The sequence below is a fragment of the Lissotriton vulgaris genome, chromosome 2_1 (genome assembly GCF_964263255.1).
Source record: "Lissotriton vulgaris chromosome 2_1, aLisVul1.2, whole genome shotgun sequence".
Classification (NCBI taxonomy): Eukaryota; Metazoa; Chordata; class Amphibia; order Caudata; family Salamandridae; genus Lissotriton; species Lissotriton vulgaris.
The window spans coordinates 546058147-546077160 of record NC_141687.1 but is presented as its reverse complement, the minus strand read 5'-3'; the positions used below and the strand labels follow the sequence as shown (position 1 = coordinate 546077160).

Below are 19014 nucleotides of genomic sequence, written 5' to 3'. Positions count from 1 at the left end.
TATTGCTTCGACCAGGACTGTGTGCCGGTAGCATGCTGATCTGTTGTGTGGCAGTAACTGTTCATAGTTCCTCTGCTGCTTTCAAAAGGCTAATCAACCTCATACTACCCAGATTACTGATAGAGACATAATGGCAGTAGCACCATCTTGATCAAGACTGCCATGTTGTCTCCTAACAATTGTACACAAAGAGAACTAGTCTGAACACTCTGAAATATATAAGATTAAATAGGGAGACTAATCATAGTGGTCAATGCTTGAACTCTGCGGTCTGACAGTTTTCCATACTAATAATGGTATTTAAATTGGTTATGGGAAGGATGAGGGGTTGATGTTTGAACGTTAGATGTCAGTATCTTTAATGCTAGGTCTAGTTGAACATGTTTTAACAGTCACTCCCACTTGGAGTTGAGATAGTACCTTTATTAGCTACTCGTGGAAGTGCTAGGTAAGCACGTGCCACTGATCTCAGCCCAAAGGTGGAACTGTAAACTTAAAAATGGAAATCTCAGGAATGAAAATATCATATCTGTATGGGGGATGTGAAAATAGACATCCTATAAATTGATATAATATAACAACCTCTCTTACAACAGAGTTGGTAGAATATCTTCCAACAATACCATTCCCAATATTGCTTGTGTATTGATTTGTTGCATTTTAAGTTCGCAAGGTCTCATGCCTACCAAAGTCTTCTGATCTATGAAATAGTCTGAATTTGTTTTCTTACCCCTGTTCTTGTTTGGGAACTAACCTGGTACCTTCCTTTTCTTAACAAGGTGTGCACCTTCGAAAGCATTAGAGACAGATATTTTTTTCGTTGGTTTTAGTGGGTATGTTGGTGGAGAAGGTGGCTTGGATGTTGAGTCCCAAGCGTGAACTGAAGTTGTAAATAACCCACATAAGGTCCTGACGAAGGCCGATGACCCACAGAGGCATCTCCGGCCAAAACATGTTGACCACCCAGACTGATGCGGAGGATAATTAATTCTTTCCATTGGCTTCACAAATCGTTTTGAACCTTATCCCTATTCAATTCACCCCTAGATTAAAGTTACATTGGGGCATAGGAGATCATTTTATTGCACTTTTCTAACTCACAGATACCACCGGTGCTACTGACCAGACACTCTCCCTCAAGTTGGAGGCATCGCTCACCTGGGGAAGTGAGTACCCAGGGGTGCAACCCAATGATGAGGCCACCCAAATCAATCGCCCTAGTGGAGATTATACATGCCGCTGGTGGCAGGTAGGGTATGAGGGTTTCCCGGGAACAACAACTGAGACTCTGGCATAGTAATTAAGGTGGGCCACTCCACTTTTCAGGCAGTACTTTTCTGTTTATGCACTCCATGAGAGTGCATGTGTTTTCCAATTGTATATTTCGTGCACTTCTCTTTGCCCCTCCATCGCAATCTGCGCTGCTCTCATTCCCCAGGGCAGGACTGGCCGTAGTAGGCACCGGGGGTTTCTACGGTGGGCCGGAGGTTGGGGCCGGTTTTGGTCCCCTGGGGGTCGATTTTGTTACGGGTGGCCAGTTTTGCAGCAGTGCTGCAATATTGGCTGGCTGTAACAAAACAGGCAGAGGGAGTGGTGCTTCCCACTTGCACCACTCTCCTCCTAACCCCTTGGGGGCTGGTCGAGCTGATTGCCAGGGCTGGTTTCAGTTCCCAGGTTCCCAGTCCGGCCGTGCCCCCCCCCCCTTTCCCGAGTATTGCACACAATCTTCTGTGCTTCTTGCCAAACATTGGGTTTTTCTCCCGCTTATGCCGCTTCATTGTTCCACCTGCCTGCTGCATGTTGCTGCTCCCTCCCAAAACTTGTAATCTTTTTCAAATTATTTTTTTAATTTGCAGAGGACCCGGTCGCAAATTACTGTGGGCCTGTTCAACTAAAAAGCACTTTCTGCACAACTTTTTTTATTTTTAATTTGCAAAGCCGTCTCAAAACAGCAACTTAAAAATATATGGCACCCACATTATTTTATAAGCACGGAAGCGTAATGGCGCATGTACGTCTACAAAACAATCCTGCTGCATCTTCACTCCACTTTTTGATTTTTAGGTCGAGCCTAGGCAGAGCATGCGCTGCTCTGCGAGGCATGCTGTATTAGAGTATGGACTTGAAGCCCTGTCCATTCTCCACCCCTTGTGTCATTGTTCTTTGTTAACACTGGTTTCAGATTCGTTAATAGGCTTGTTAGTCCTTCCTTAGTACCGCCTTGCCTTCATTTGTAACCTATCATGAGGACACCCCCTTTTACATGTGTTGTTGCTCAGTAGGCTTGAATTACAGCCTCCGAGCACAATTTCGTTTAATGGTTTTCTCCTGCCTTTAAGACCGCTCTCTCCCAAAGCTTTATTTGTTTTTTTTACACAGCACAGCACAATGTCAGTGACCGTTGTGCCTTTGCTTTATTTGCTGCGCCAAACGTGACTGCCTGTTTCTTTTTTAGTTTTGACTATTTAATACCTTTTTTTTCAAAATGATTGCCCCATGCCGCACTTAAACTTTAATTCCGGCCACACCCCTTTACTGAGACGAGCAGTGTCTAAAGAAAGGGGCATGGCCGCCATTAAAGTGCGGTATGGGGGCTTTTACCAAAAAAAAAAAAAAGGATGCTTGTCGACTTGACATGTTTTTTTTTTTGTAAAAGCACCCCCATACCACACTTTCACCTTAATGGCGGCTACGCCCCCTGCTTTAGAAGGGGCTCGTCTAAAGAAAGGGGCAGGGATGACGTTACCACCTTCGGTGCTCATGACGGCTCCCGGCCGTCATGAGTCACAGTAGGTGTGTGCTCATGACGTCCTGGAGCTGTCAGGACGTTGTCGCTCCTCCCACACGTAATTAATTCCCCGCCTTTGCGGGCGAATTAATCAGTATGCAGAGTTCTGACGGCTCCCGGCCGTCATGAGCACACTCCTATCGTGATTTGAGCACCACAGCGCCACGACACCCCCCCACCCCCCCTCGCACCACTGCGAAATTCACGCTGCTGCGAAGGGGTTAAAGTGTAATCACTGTTTTTCTCCAATGTTTATACTTGGCTCCTGTAACTGATATTTTGTAACCTGTAACTGCTGATTTCTCATTTAAAGTGTTCTGATACCTACTGGTCTAGCCAGGGCTATATAAAACTCTGCAAATAAAAAGTAAATAAAAAATGAAGTTTAAGTGCAGCATGGGCGTTTTTACAAACTAGCATTTGTAATGCAATCGGTTTTGCATATTGCATTGCTTGTTTAAATAGCTTTTCGCAATGTGGCACAGCATCTTGGCAAAGCTGTACTGTACTGCATGGCAAAAAGGCACTGGTGATGGAGCAAGGATTCGCACAATAAGCGACTTGCTTGTAATCATGAACCTCGAATAACCCTAATTAACTAATCAACTTGTTTGTCTTACTAATTTTGCACATTTCTACACTACATGATGTGTCCCAGTGAAGCTTGCCTATGTGTTTACTAATTGTAATCCGCTTGCAGTAAAATGGCCGCTGCTACGCGGGAATTTAGTCTGCGCATGCGTCGGTCATACCCATGTGACGTGACGCACTCGCAGTTCTGGTGGGAATTTGTTGCTCATGCGCAATACAGCTAAAATGGCTGCTTTGTGTTCTCACATGCTTTAAGCTTGCATTGCCGCTTTAGCAAAGCTGTTTGTTCTGCACTTACTCCTAACGCTATAGTTATTATAAAGTAAGGGATATAGTATAGCCACTCATGGTATACAGTGAAATCTTTTATTCTGTGTTTCTAAATTGTTTTCGCTTTCTTTTCATGTATCGTATTCTTTGGGCCTGGGAGGTGCTTACTGCCCCATCTTGGAAGCCCGTATGGTACCAGTCACGTGATGGGGAAAAGAAAGCCATGCAGCAGTGGAACCCAGCCAGCTGGCAGCCTCGGCCAAGATGCTCCTGGGAATCAACCTCTAACCCAGCAGGACGAAGCTGAACTGTACCTGAATTTGTTACATATGTAATAAACTGCTGTATACTCTATTGTTCTCTGTAAAACATATGCCATGGGAAACTAGAATTTAAGGGGTGGGTACGAAAACTGAATATTAAGCCTGAGAAAGTCTAAAATTTAGGTGGCGTGATGACTTAACCTCCTCCTTTGTCCAATCAAAATTGGGGATCCTTACACTTGCAACATTGGGGGGTGGTACACTGACCCGAAAAACAGTATAACTAGCCTAGGTTTAGCTAGAGAAATTGTCTGACTTGTCCGAATAGCTGACATGTCACTGACCCAACGCACTCTATAGGTGACTGATACAGAGAGCTGCGGAGCACTCTGTCCGAATTTCCACAGACCCACTCGGGGTTTTGGGAAACCTTAAGTGCTGGTGGAGCACTTTGCTGGGACATTCGAAAACCCAATCGGGGTTACTGGCAAATTCCTTGCAGAGAGGGAGTAGCGCAGGCGTTGCAACCGAAGCTGCGGGTGTTGGTCGTACCCTTTGGTGAACCCGGTCCGGATCCGAAATTCTGGGGTTATTCTGTCCTGACTGTCCATGAGCTGTACCTGCTCGCCTACTGGCAACCTAAGTCCTTGAGGGTCCTTTCCCGTCTTTCCAAACTGACCCGTGGCCAGGGTTGGTCTTCACTCTATCCTAGGTAAATATAAAGTCTATGTGGGTGATTGTTTATCTAAACTTGCTTTCCTAAAACGTCTCGAATAAAGCATAATTTCATATGTTCTTTTCTCCCCTGTCCTTTATAAATGAGATTTTCATGCATTAATTAATTGTCCATTAGCATTTTCAATTTTCCCCCGACCTTTAATCAAATGCTAAATCGTTTTCTTATATAGTTTATGTTCCATTCTTACCCTCCCTATAGAGACTAAGCACATCTGGATAAATCAAATTTCATAAGTTTCATTTCCTCCAAACCGTTCGTGAATTTCGAAAGTCTACTTTGATTAGCATGTTCCCTTTGTTTACCCGCCTTTAGTTCAGTTGCGAAAGTCTGTTGATCTAAAATAGCGTGTCCTTATTTTTCTCCTTCCCTTTAATTTTCGATTTCTAAACGATTCTTTGCCTTATTCATAGCTATACGATATTTCTAATTCTAGTTGTAGATAGTTTGATCTGTGTTAATCTTCTACTCATGGCATATGATGATGATGATGATTAGATAAAGGTTTTCAAAACTTCCTGAGTCTGTGGTCATTATAAAGAGTACAAACATTTTTAATTTGTATAGGTTATTTGTGTTGTCTACTTATTCCACAGCTAGCTCCTTGATCCATTGTGATCTTAGGTGCCTGTGACGAGGATTGGTAAGTCAGGTACATTGGAAATAAATAGAAAGGAACTGAATTGCTGGAAGTAGAGTGTAGGTTACCTGATTAAAGTGTAATGAAAATATTTTATGGGCCCAAGTGTACATATTTGGTAATAAAATTAGGGGTGACCTGCACACTATATCACTGGCAAAGCCATTTGGTCCCAAAGGCGAGACCCGTCATATTTGCCAATGCTCGTTTTAATGAGTGGTACAAGAAACCGTGGTAATTTCAGAGATGGGAGCCTGAGCAGCAACAAAATCCAAGATAAACAAACACGTGTAGAAAACACTGAGAAAATCTAAACTTGAGTCGCAGCACAGTACTTACAGTGCCAGCTTCGTAGAGCTAGTAAATCACAATTAAATCGGTAGTCAAAAACAATTAAATGTTGAAAAAGCTTTGCGAGTGGGAGGGACTTCGTTACAGTTGCGCTAGTTAGGACTGTACTAATGTTCATTGAACGATACAACATCGCCATCTGGTGTCCGAAGTTACATTAGGCAGAACATAGTCTTCTGCTGCCTTGTAGAATGCGAGTGGGTCAGTAAAATTTGAAAACATATTATAGCATTTAGAAGTGACAAAGCTACTCTTATTCACAAAACTGGAAACACAAAGGGGCATGCAAAGGTGATGCTAGCACCCTACTACGACCCGCCAACTCTTCAAACTCGCCCTCAGATGTTTAAATAGTTCAACTTGTTTTCAAATTCTTATCCGTCTCTCTTCAGCTACTCGCTCCACTCAAAATCTTCCATTACTCATTTAAGTCTCTGATCCTCGTTATTAGTAGAAATTAAATAAAACTACAGTTGGCCACTCCAGCCAACCACCTTTGTCCTTGTTTCAGCTGTCTTGTCGTGTAATAAAAGTACTAAGAAGATTTTTAATACATTCACAATCTTCTTTCACACACATACTCATGAACCTATCACAAATCAGCTCGTCCCAACTTCACTCTATTCAAATATTCAAATGTCTTACCTCGACCCACGACAAGCCCTTCACTTTTCTTTGTATCCATTTGGAGCTCTCTCCAGGACAAGCCACCAGTGCACACCAAACCATGCGGAAGACGAGCTTCCCTAGCTCTCCAGCTCTACTCACTCCTCGGACCTTGTTATGACGTGTATTGTTTATTCCAAAGCGTCAGACGTGTAGGGGTTATTCCAGAGTGTCAGGTGTTCTTTGGGAGTCAGTGTGCTCCTGACTGTCATTGAGGATTGACGCCAGGTTGTGTGTTTCAATAAATCTTTAATTGAACTTCACACTTTCGTGTTGGTGAGCGATGCATCTTCTTCACAACATACCTCCACTCTAACAAAAACAAACTCAGCCCTAGTTGGAGTTTCAAGGGATATGTTATGGACTCCTTTTCTATTCTTGCTCCACACCATGTGTTTCGACAACATCATGGCTCCCTCATTTTGTCACACCTCTTCCACCCAGGCAACAAACACTTCTTTTTCTTTCCCATCCCAATACCGAAACTTTCAACCAGGACATCTCCCGCCTCACAACAATAGGGCACAGGATGGCACTCTCTAATGCTTAGCTCATTATATAGAGAAGTGATGTATACCTGGCTACTTCTGCAACACGCCAAGCTTCCATCCCTGGGAACTCCTCTCCCAGCCCTCACATTTGGCAAGGATTCTTGGTGTGCTGCTTACTCCCTATGGGAGGCTGCCATTCATTCCATCCTCTGCCACCTTATCACAGGTTCCAATCCAAGAATATTAGGAAGATGTGCCACGCCACTATCTTTATGGGAGTTTACGGATGGCAAACATTCATCAAAAAAGAGGTCTCTTGGTGCTTTTGATCGGCTTGACAAACCCAAAAGAGGTAGAGGGCTGGCAGATATTTCATCAAAAGGCCAGATTCCCAGCCTTATCCGGACCTTCATTAGGGCTTCATTTCAGAGATTGAGAACGTTTATTCCAAGCATTCGTCCCTTGGACCCTGAAAGAGTTCCCTCCACAAGAGACAATTTAACTAAAGGACCACAGGCGTCTGAGGGAGGATGAATGTCACTCTAAATCAGGCTTATAGGGGTGACATTCATTCATTGTGAGGCAACTGCGCTGACCAGCATTGAAAGCGTCTTGTAAACGACTCCGATTTGAAAGGAATGTGCTTCTTAGTGGGCAGCCAGCACACTAATCTAATCTTCTCTGAAATACGGCCAAATGTACAAAGGCCAGAAATAGTCCAACTGCTGCATTGTGGAGGTACTGAGTGAGGTACGGTTAAGTATTTCGAGATGGTGCCAGGCAGAATAGCAATAAAATATGAAAAATATAAGAACACATTGATAGTGGACGGCCAAAAAGGGAAATTTACCAAAAAGTGCACAAATAGAATCCAGTTTTACAATGCGGACACCTGTGCTGGTGTTCAGTCAGTGGGTGTGGGGGATGGCGGGGGATGGCGGGGTATCGTGGTTGGGGATGTGGCCAGTAGGTTGATTTCTGAGGGCGTTAGACCTGCAGTGAGATTTTTACCATGCCACACCTTTCCCTAGGATGATGCAGCAACTAGAGGTCAGCGAGCCACTAAAAGCTTGAGTCGGGCTCGAGACTGAAGCCTGGCTCTGGCTCAGCTGGAGGTGCTGTTGGAACCTTGCGCCCATAACTAATGTTTGGCCGTTTTTACAGTAACTGAAATGTTTCCGGGACGAAGAAAGCAACGTCCAAGTAAAACGCACCACCACTGGTGAGGTGAAGGAAGCGCCAGCAGCTCCTGGTTGGATCCCAAAGGTTGGGGAAATATCCAGGGAGAAAATAGTGGCCCATGTAGCTCACCTAACACAAATTCAATTTCAGTGAGGGGGTGGGTGGTCTCTGTTCTGTACGTTTTAATCCTAGGTTCCTCATAATTCATCATGTTGAGAGGCGCGAGTAACACACACACAACTTACGGACAACCAGGCGTTGGTCTCATGATGATGAACATTCATAGCTTTACCTCCTAAAGGTAGACTCATGCTTTAGCTATCCTGTGGTTAATACTTGGGGGGCGTGGGGAGGGGGGGGTGTATGCAGAGGCCCACAATTATGACCTCAATGACCCCCGGAAGCTGCATTCCAGTGGAGGGTGGAATTCTGAGATTTTTATTCTGGAATCGACCGGTCCTCAATGTTCTTGTCTATTGCACATGGCTATTTCACTGACAAGGATTTGGCGGGAAATCTGTTGATTTAGTTGGACCTTTTCTAATTTCTGCCTGTTCAGACCTTTGAAACAAAAAAGTGGCTTTTACCACATTAAAGAAACCTCTGTTTAACAGAGAATCATTCTGCTTGAAAACCAAATGATTACTGTTAAAAATGGGGGTCTCTAGTTGGCAAAGGTTTGCATCATGTCCAACAAGGGACACTTGCTTCTAGTCAGGGTAATGGGGATACACTTCTAAAATAACCCCTGCTTACCCCCTTGGTAGCCTGGCACAAGCAGATCGGCTTATCTCAGAGGCAGTGTGTAAATCATTTGTGAACAGATACAGTAATACAGTTAAAACACTACAAATAGACACCACACCAGTTTAGAAAAATAAGTAATCTTTATCTAAACCAAACAAGACCACATGACAAAAATCCACAATACAGTAAAAATATATTTCAGATGGTAGAAATAGTTCAGTTCAAAGCAATTTGCAGATAAGACACTATTCACACAAAGTACCTTTGATGCGTCGTGCACACAAAAGAAATGGCCACAGTGAAAGTGATGCGTTGGTTCCTTACACACAGGGAAGGTGATGCGCCGGCTCCTTATTGCTGCGCAGGTGAGGTGATGCATCGGTTTCTTACTGCGTCCCCCAACTATGCAGCAGACTTGGCGGCGCGATGTGACGATGCGTGGATTCTAGCACCCGCACGGCAGGGCTTGCGTTGGAATCGGTGTGGTGATCTCAGACTTCGGAGATTGTTGCACTTGATGTGGCATGCAGCAATTTCTCTAGCCACGGCAGGCGCTGCAACAGATTCTTTGGCGATGCGTCGGAAACCGGTACGGATGCGTCACACTTCTTGGTGTTGCATTGATTTTCCAACTACCAGCGGCAAACAGTCTCTAGAGGTCCAAAACAACAGCTGGCACCTCATTGTAGGTCGAACCTCCCAGCAAAGAAGTTTAGGGGAGTTGGTAGTGAAGTCTTTGTGTTCCTGAGACTTCCATACAGAGGCAAGCTCAGTTTCAAGCCCTTGGAGATCTTCCTCAAGCAGGGGGACACAGCAAATAGCAAAGTCCTTTCTACTTTCCTTGGCAGCAAGTAGCCATTGCAGGCCAAACCCAGACAGCAATCAGCACAGGGCCAGCACTCCTCCTCCACTTCTCTGGCTATTCTCCTTGGCAAAGGTTCCTCTTGATTTCCCAGAAGTGATCTAAAGTTCTGGGCCCAATATTTATACTACAAAAGCATTTGCTCTCTGGTGGCAGAGCAGCCCTGTACTTGGTCAAAAACAGTTCTGCCCTCTCTGGTGCAGCTTCCTGGCAGGAGGAGGAGACAGCATTGTGGAAGGCAGACCAGGGCCATTCAGGTGTAAGGAAATCTCATCCCCCTACTCTAAATGCAGCCCAGGTCTATTCAACCTACTCCTGACTCCTCAAACTCTCTGGAGCCACAGCACCTCCCCAGCCCCTGACAATCCAAATCCAGACAGTCAATCCACATCCTAGCAGAGGCACACTGGATGGCTAAGCAAGAACATACCTACATTCTAAAAGTGGTATTTTCAAACACAGAATGTAAAAATCACCCTCACTAAAAGATAAGTTTTAACATTCTGAGTTCAGGCATACTAAACTTTATTTTCCTAACTTGTTCCCAAGGAGATATGTGAGGGGAGATGTGCTGGCAGCCTAGGGGAGCTTTGGAAACACAAAGAGACTGTGAATTGAAGGTGGCGCAGACAATGACCCATAATTGTGCATGGGCTTCGGAGACCTGGCCGTTTGGTGAACCGGAGCCTCTCCCGGCCAGCCGAGTTGGGCGGGTGCAGGCACTACCACTGCGCCACACTAGTTGCATCATTCATTTTATACACCTGGGGGCTCAAGTAGTGTGATGCCACCAAGTCTTGAAACTGGTGCACACATGTAGGCGCAGGTTCTCCACGGAGACAGTGGTGGTGCCTTGAGACCACGTTCCTGTGGACCAATGGGGTTGCAGATGGGCGGCAGGCCAGGCATCGGCCCTGTGGTCTTTTGATAAAGAATATTCAACAACCTGTTAAAAAAAGTCCTACTGATCATCATAAACTCAGTCCTGGAGTTGAACCGGAGAAGAGTGGGTCAAACGTCCCTGCAGACACCCATCCAGCATCCCCTCTTCCTCACCCCCTGTCCATGAGTCAACAATGCTAAAGTTGCCCAATAAGATTCCCATATTAAATGAATGCATACTACAATTGCTGATGAAAAGTTCGTACAGACATTATAGGGTGTATGGACAATAGTTGAAATATGCTTAGAAAGAGGAAAACCACAGGCTAGTTCAGCAAGACATAAAATCATGACCCCCCCATTCCCAGTACTCAACAACAGCGACAACCCCCATGGCTGATGCAAAGGATTCCAGCTAGCTCGACTCCAGTGGGACCACAACTGCAATAGTCCTGGAACTTAAAGCCAGCCTCCGCTCCACTGTTAACAAGCTTGATGGAATGAAGTCATGACTCGAACACCTCATAGAAAGGATGGATCATCAAAATGTTACCTGGATGGAGCAGAACACCAAATCTCTCACATAGAACACAACAACACAGCCACAACAGAGAAAATAATAAAAATGGAGAAGCTGGTCTCTAACATCACAACACAAAATTGTCTGTGCTAAGTCGACAAATATGAGTTGCACGGACACCTTTGTTGAAAAATTGCTAACTTGTTTGACAGATCCAGCTTCTCCGAGGCATTCCTGGTGGAGTTTGTGCGCCACTCCCTGTGACCTAGCCAAGACCACCACTGGGAGCATCACCCAACCACTGATCGCAAAGCTCCTTAATTACAGTGACCATGATACGGCACTCCCACTAGCGACAGGAAAAGGTACGCAAGAGAGGCTAATCGTTTTACTCTTTCCCTCACGACACTATTGCGCATAGCCTACTGACTGGTGCCCCAGGAGATAATGCCCTGGGCCTGGGACATTGTTTATCTTCCCAGACTCTTTCAGGTCACTTCCCTGTGATATTATCAATACCCAGTTCTAGATAACCCACCCAAGCTGCAGATTCCCTGGAGTCACAGTTGGAATAGATGTACCGGGATGAAATATGCGATGCAATGACAGAATTCTCCCAACAGAACTTGGTTCTACAAAGATATAATGACAACATGGAGAGAGAGAGCTGCCTGGCATAATGCTGGCATGGCTGCTCAGTAGAGAGACACCCTTACTGCATATTGCAACTTGCCAGCGAGTGAGTACAGTCTTTAATTACAAGTGTGGAGGTTGTTAAGAAACTGCCAAAATACCATAAACATTTATATCCCACCAGAGTGTCGAAGACCCTACTAGAAAGTGAAAGGTACCTAAACAAAAATGCACTAGTGTGGTTAGTTAGACCATCATCATCAGTTTTTAAATGAACCAACTAATTTGGAGGAAATCTCAACAGTCACTGAAGGTCTGGCTGGAGGAAATGCATCTGCATCAGACAGCCTCTCCTCTGAACTCTATAAGGAGTACAAACATACATTAGCCCCATATCTACTTGAGGTATATACAGAAGCCTTAGGGATTACCCCCCTCAAAGAGATATGGTATAATTACAGCATTCCCAATACCTGGAAAAGATCCTTTTAAAAAGCGCATCACATCGGCCATTGTCATTGCTTAGCACAGGAAATAAAACACTGGTGAAGGTGATAGAAAATCATAGGTCTCTGCAAATGGAAAACATGGTCTCCTAATTCGACTGGGCTCTGTACCACATAGGTCTACCTCAGTCAATCTGCGCACAGGTTTTGCAATCTTCCATTATTTAAACTATGAGCTTGAGGCAGAAAAGTCCTTTTTAGATGCAGAAAAGGCCTTTTTAGATGCAGAAAAGGCCTTTGACTCTTTGGAGTGGCCCTACTTACGAACCTCGTTCTGCAGATTTGGCCCTGGGGTCCTAAGGACCATCCTTAACACTAAACCAGTTGCCAGAGTGTGCACGAATCGGCTGATTTCGGAGCCCTTTACGGTGGGTAGGGGCACCAGTCAAAGCTGTCCCCTCTCACCTCAGCTTTTTGTGTTGGCCATAGATCCACTGGCCCAGTACCTGCAGAAGTACCACTCTCAAGGGGGTGCATCTATTTTAGGACAGGGACCTACATACATACATACATACATACATACATATGTATGCGGGTGGCATTGGCTGTTTGTCCACAACCCGGAAGATAATCTATCTTTCCTGATAAGAGAGGTGGTCATATTTGGCAGCATCTATAGAATCCTGATTAACTGGAATAAAACGGATTTGCTTACATTTACAGATTCCACAACACAGGTTAAGTTGGATTTTCCGATCACCTTAGAGGAAAAATCAGTATAATACTTGGGGATAGTCCAGCATCCGGACACTGAGGCCTTGGTGCAGCTAAACTAAGGGCCAGTATCAGAGTGGTTGACCTGTCAGATTGAAATTTTGGCTAAAGATGTCCCTATCTCTAGCCAACCAAGTAGAACTTGTCAAGATGGTTGTCTCCTTAAATGTCTTTATTTATTCATGCATATTCCACTTACGCGCTAAATTTTCTTTCAGACCATCAGATTGTTCCTAATGCGGCTTATAGGGGCAGATTAACAACCACAGATATGTTGGGCGATCATGCTACTCCCCTATGAAATAACAGGTTTCAAGGTGTCCGGTGTAGAGCAATACTATTTGTTGGCGCAGTGTCATATGCCAAGTACTGATTTCATCCAGATAGATGTCTCCCATATCTTACGCCAGAAGGGGAGTAGACAGAAGGTACTCCCGATGACTCTTAACATATGGACTGCCACAACAAAAATTGGAAATAACTATAATAGCAACCACAGGCCGGCCATGGAAAACCCTTATCACTCGATTCAGACGCATGTGCCTACATTCACCAGCATTGCCTCTGGCTCATATCAAACGTTTCCACTTAGAACAGAATCAAAGGTGATGCAGACATTAAGTGGGGCCATCTTTATTATGAAGGTGCTTTCCTTACACTAGAACACCTTAAGGATAAGAGTGATCCAAACCCTTTACAAATATTCAAATTTTTCCGTCTAAGACACAGCGCATGAAAAAATACGGGGTTCCAAAGGGAGCCAAAATGGTTCAAGTCATTGACCCAGCTACTTAGGTTTTACTGATAACACTAGATGGATAGCCTCTGCCTCAGTGGGGACTGCACATGTTAGGCAGGACTGGAAACTATACGTGTTAGGCAGGCAAAGAAACTATACGTGGTAGGCAGGCAAATAAACTAAGTGGTAGGCAGGCAAATAAACTAAAAACGTGGTAGGCAGGCAAATATACTATACGTGGTAGGAAGGCAAATATACTATACGTGGTAGGAAGGCAAATATACTATACGTGGTAGGCAGGCAAGTAAACTATACGTGGTAGGCAGGCAAATAAACTATACATGGTAGGCAGGTCTGGAAACTATACATGGTAGGCAGGACTGGAAACTATACATGGTAGGCAGGCCTGGAAACTATACACGGTAGGCAGGCCTGGAAACTATACCTGGTAGGCAGGCCTGAAAACTATAAATGGTAGGCAGGCCTGGAAACTGAAGACTGGAAGCAGTTTTCTGTGGAAAAGTGGAAAAACTGCTGTACACAGACCAGAATGATATTTATGAATTATAAACACAAGCTGCTGCATTTCAAGAATCTGCACCAAGCATATTACTTCCCCGAGAAGCAGCCCAGAATAGATCCCTTTAGATCACATAATTATCTGAGATTCGGAAAGGCCCTGCGGTGTTTCGACACCTTGCCTGGACTTGTCCACTGATTTTTGCCTATTGGCATTCCTTTTTCCAAATCATGTACAACCTGACAGGGAGTTCCATTAAGCCAAATACACTCCCAGCTATTCTGGGATATGTTATGCTTGTCCCACGTGAAAATAGTTGATTTGTAGACTGGAGCGGATTTTGGTGAAGTGCAGAATTGTTAGACTGATCCAGAATTACAAAATCTAAAAGAAAGGACTGGCTCAAGGGTAGGGTTATGGTTAACGATAGAGCTGCGGTGTTCATATCACTACAGCCGCAGACGTCTAAACCCAAGGATATATGGGGACCATAAAAAAGAAGATCTTATGCCAACCAGCGCTAATAAGACCACATAATACACAGATAACCCTGGATTAATGGCCGATATGAACTGGTTCCAAGACTAGTTTAGTAACGTACTGAGCAGGCGATGCTTGTACCTAGGCGTCATTCTCTGAATGTAATGGTGTGATTTAAGGGCAAGGGAGAGATCCCTACATGTCGAATGACTTGCTATAACTGCTGCACTAGCGAAAAAACTCGCATAGCTCTTTCTCTGGTATTAGCCCATCTCAAGCAATAGTAATGTGATTGGTAAATTTATGCAGCATAATTGTGCGAAATATGCTTAGAGTGTAAAGAAAAAAAAGCTGTAACGTGCTCAAAGAATGTGCCTAAACTCAAATGAAAATAATTGTTTAGTTGAAAACAACAAATAAAAAACAACTTTTACACCGGACCCAATCAATAGGCTCTCAACTCCAGACAAGAAAATGATTTCAAATCTGCTATAGCAGACACAATGGGCAATGCATTGTGAGACAATAATGGTGGGGCTCTTCAATGTAGTAAAGGGTGGTGTTAAAAGCAGGTCATCTCCGAGGACCTGCCCGAGAGGCTCTAGGTCTGTGGCATGCACGTTGAACTGTAGCACACTATGTACCCCAACCCCACAAGCTTCGCTTTTTTCCCACCCGCTGCAGGACATATGCCAAATTACAACCCTATTCATCTTTAATGACTAGCAGAAAACAGACAAAAACTGGCAACAGCGTAGCATAACGTGTACTTATAAAGCACACGTTCACCCAGTAGAGTATCTCGGCGCTGAGTTACAGCTTTTATTATTACTCAACTCAATGGTACTCATTTTATAGACCTTAGAAGGATGAAAAACTGAGTGAACCCACCAGAATTGAACCAGGAGATTAAACACAAGCTCCGATAGTGGACGAAATAGTCCACTAAGCCACCAGACCCAGCTTCAAATCGGCCTCGTCTCTTTGTCACTAGTGTTTTCTGCTTGCGGAGACCATGCATGGATTAAACAATAACCTGCTGCTGGAAAAATCTATCAGGGAAGAAGTTGTAAACTCGATTTGAATACATGACAGAGAATGATGTGAATAAGAGCACATTATGGAATGCCATGAAAGCAGTTCACAGGGGGTGTCTGACTGCAGTCTCATTCAGTTTGAGCATGGCTCAGGCCAAGATTAAGGAACAGTTAGAATATTAATTGAGGGAATAAAGGGGAAACACAAGAGGACGAGCTACACAAACGCCCGTCATAAGCTTTTAGCTGACGGGGCACAGGTATGGGCATTAGACATTGACATAGCAGAATTCTTGCTGCTCAGGTTTAAAATGCATTCCTATAGTGGGGACAACAAGTCAGACCGCCTATTGGGGTGTTCCTATTTGCAAAGACAGTAAATATAGGATAGAATCCGTAAAGGACACAAATAAGTAGCGGCGATCGGACAACTGCCACTGCCACATCAAGAGTATTTAGAGGCTTTTATAGTGATCTCTACCCGGCAGAGGTTATATCTTGATGCCCAGGTAGCAACAAATCAAACTGCTCAATCCACCAATAAGACTCGAGAAACTTATCAGCTCTGTAGGGAGACTGGAAACAGGTAAAGCACCAGACATTTAAAAAATTGAGACTTTTTGCCCAGTGCTTTTACCTAACCTGACAAGAATGTTCAACTCCTTGTTAGACTCATGACTGATTTTGGCCTCGGTCAGGATAATTCCTCAACCTGACAAAATCTTCACTCGTTGTAGCTCGAAAGGAACGATCTGCCTACTTAACCTCATTGCAAAAATCCTCACAAATACACTAGCAGCTAGGCGAGTGCCTACCTTCCTGTGACTAAATGGCCCATACAAATCTGGGTTTATCCTCAGAAGATGGGGGTACATCTTCTGATGTACAGATTTTGCACACAATAGAGAACATATACGGAACCAATAGAAACGCCCTACTGATCTCGCTCAATGACCAAAAGGTTTTTGACCCCGGCAAATGACAATTCCTAGGCAAGACCCTCAAGAAATATGGGATTGGTATTAAATTTAGGCCATGGATGCTTCGGTTTAGTGCGGGCCTCCTCAGCATTTGTGTTAGATTGGTGAAACTAGGCAAGACATACTCTTTTCCCCTTCACCACGGAGTCATGTGGTTTCTTCATAGAAATTGGTACATTGATAGAGTGGGACTAGGTAAGGATTATTTTTAGCCCAAAGAACAATGGCCTGGTCCTCACTAATATCATAGTCTAATTCCAGGCGGCCCAACTGTGCTATTTTATCGAATGCCCTCACCACACCTTCAACCTGGGTGAAGGCAGAATCTGCAACATACTCACCATCTTGTTCAACACAGCGTCCTTCCCTGATGACTGGAATCATGCATAATTTCAATGCACTACTAAAGAAACCATCAGCAGATCCCAACAAACTCAACCACTACCGACTGATCTCCCAGCTTCCTTTCCCAAAGTACAAGAAAAAGCCATCAACCAACAAGTCTTCTCACATCTGGAACGGAACCTCCTACTAGACTCCTCCCAATTCGGATTCCGCAGCAACACAGAACCAAGACAGCCCACATCCTGTCAACCGACGACATCCAAGCCCTCCTCCACCAAGGAGAGCCTGCAGCTCTGATCATCCTAGACCTCTCAACAGCCTTCAATACGGTCTCCCGCCACACACTTATCGCAAGGCTGCACAACATAGGGATCCGAGGAGCAACTCTCAAATAGATTGCCTCTTTCCTCACAGGGAGAACGCAAAAAGGTTGCCTTCACGTCCGAGCCAGAGGAAATCATCTGTGGATTACCCCAAGAATCCTTGCTCAGCCCCACCCTCTTCAGCATCACCAAAATTCAAGGATTCACCATCATTTCCTACACCAATGACACAACTCACCCTCTCCCTCTCTGAAGACACCCCAACCACCAAAACCAACTTCCCCCACCTGCATGACAGATCTTGGCAACGAGATGAAGGACAACTGCCTGAAGCTCAACTAGGATAAGACCGAGGTACTGATTTTCGGAAACAAAAGCTTCCCATGAAGCGCATCCCTGTAGCGCTCAGAACTCGGACCTACTCCTACTGACCATGTTAGGAACGTGGTCATCATTGAGGACAAAAAGCTAACCATGATATCTCGGGTCAACTCCATCTCCTTCCCCTGCTTCGTCATCCTCTGCATGCTTCGTAAGATATTCAAACGGCTACCCCAAATTTCCCGACCCAGTCCTTCATCTCCAGCTGACTAGACTACGGCAACGCTCTCTACGCAGGAATCGCAGCTCACCTCCTCAGACTACAGACCAAACAGAACTCCACAGCCAGATTCGTCCAGGATCCCCTTAGACAAATCCACATCACCCTCTACCTCAGGGGACTCCATTTGCTCCCGGTACAGAAAAGACGTCAGTTCAAGCTCCAGACCCATGCATACAAGGACATCGGACCATGACCCCACCCCATCATGGCCTCTACAGGCCTTCTGCCCTCACCCTAGCTGGGCAGAAAGAAAACTGGACAGAAAGGAAAAATTATCAAAAATCTCCCAGAACGGGTGCAACAGTCTTTCTGCCCCTCCATCTAGAGGGCAGTTTTAGGAAACCTAGAACGGGTGCAACAGTCTTTCTGCCCCTCCATCTAGAGGGCAGTTTAAGGACAGGAGAGGTTTAACCTCAATTTGCTGAAAGCTTGGTGAATGCCAAGGATATATATCTTTAATTGTATTGGGATGTGGGTTAGTCCATTCTGACATCACTCTGCATCCCCATCCCTAAATTTGTTCTGCCCAGTCTAGGAACAAGAGCATCTCCATGGAAATTAGGAGAAAACTTGGATTCTTTTGGGCACAGTTTTGAAATATGGGCTGGCTCGGCAGAGAAGAGGTAGATCCATAGTTCCTATCATTTGCCATGGTTAAAATCTGCTTAATTTGTGCTCTATGTCAACAGGAAACAAGTGAATTTCTGAAAATTAGAGAACCTGGGGAGGGCCTGGTGGTGTAACTTGCAAGGCTACTGCTTCATTTTCTTACCTAAAAAGTCCTGCAAACCTCAAACTTTAGATGAAATCATGCATTTTCCTCACACTTCTGTGAGGAATAGTTTTGGATCTGCAGGGGTCTAGAAAAATGCTACAAACACGTTATCACAGGTCTCCAAATAAAAACAGTACCCCACCTGTGTGGCTGGACATAGAGCTCAATACAAAAACAGATGAAAAACTGACCTACTAAGTCAATATATGGTCTTCGCATTGGTCCATGGTTTGGTCCATTACTGTTGCGGGTATCTGTGTAGTTCATTACTGGAAGAACAAGTTACTTACCTTCGGTAACACATTATCTGGTAGAGACTCCATCTAGCTGCAGATTCCTTACCTTTGAATTTCCCAGGCGTCAGGCTGG

General features: G+C 44.6%; 1 protein-coding gene across 7 annotated transcripts in view; it reads right to left on the bottom strand.

Annotated features, from left to right (window-relative positions):
• The window catches only part of ADARB1 (adenosine deaminase RNA specific B1), a 947690-nt gene that overhangs the window by 514504 nt on the left and 414172 nt on the right, over positions 1-19014 (bottom strand). The window lies entirely within an intron of this gene.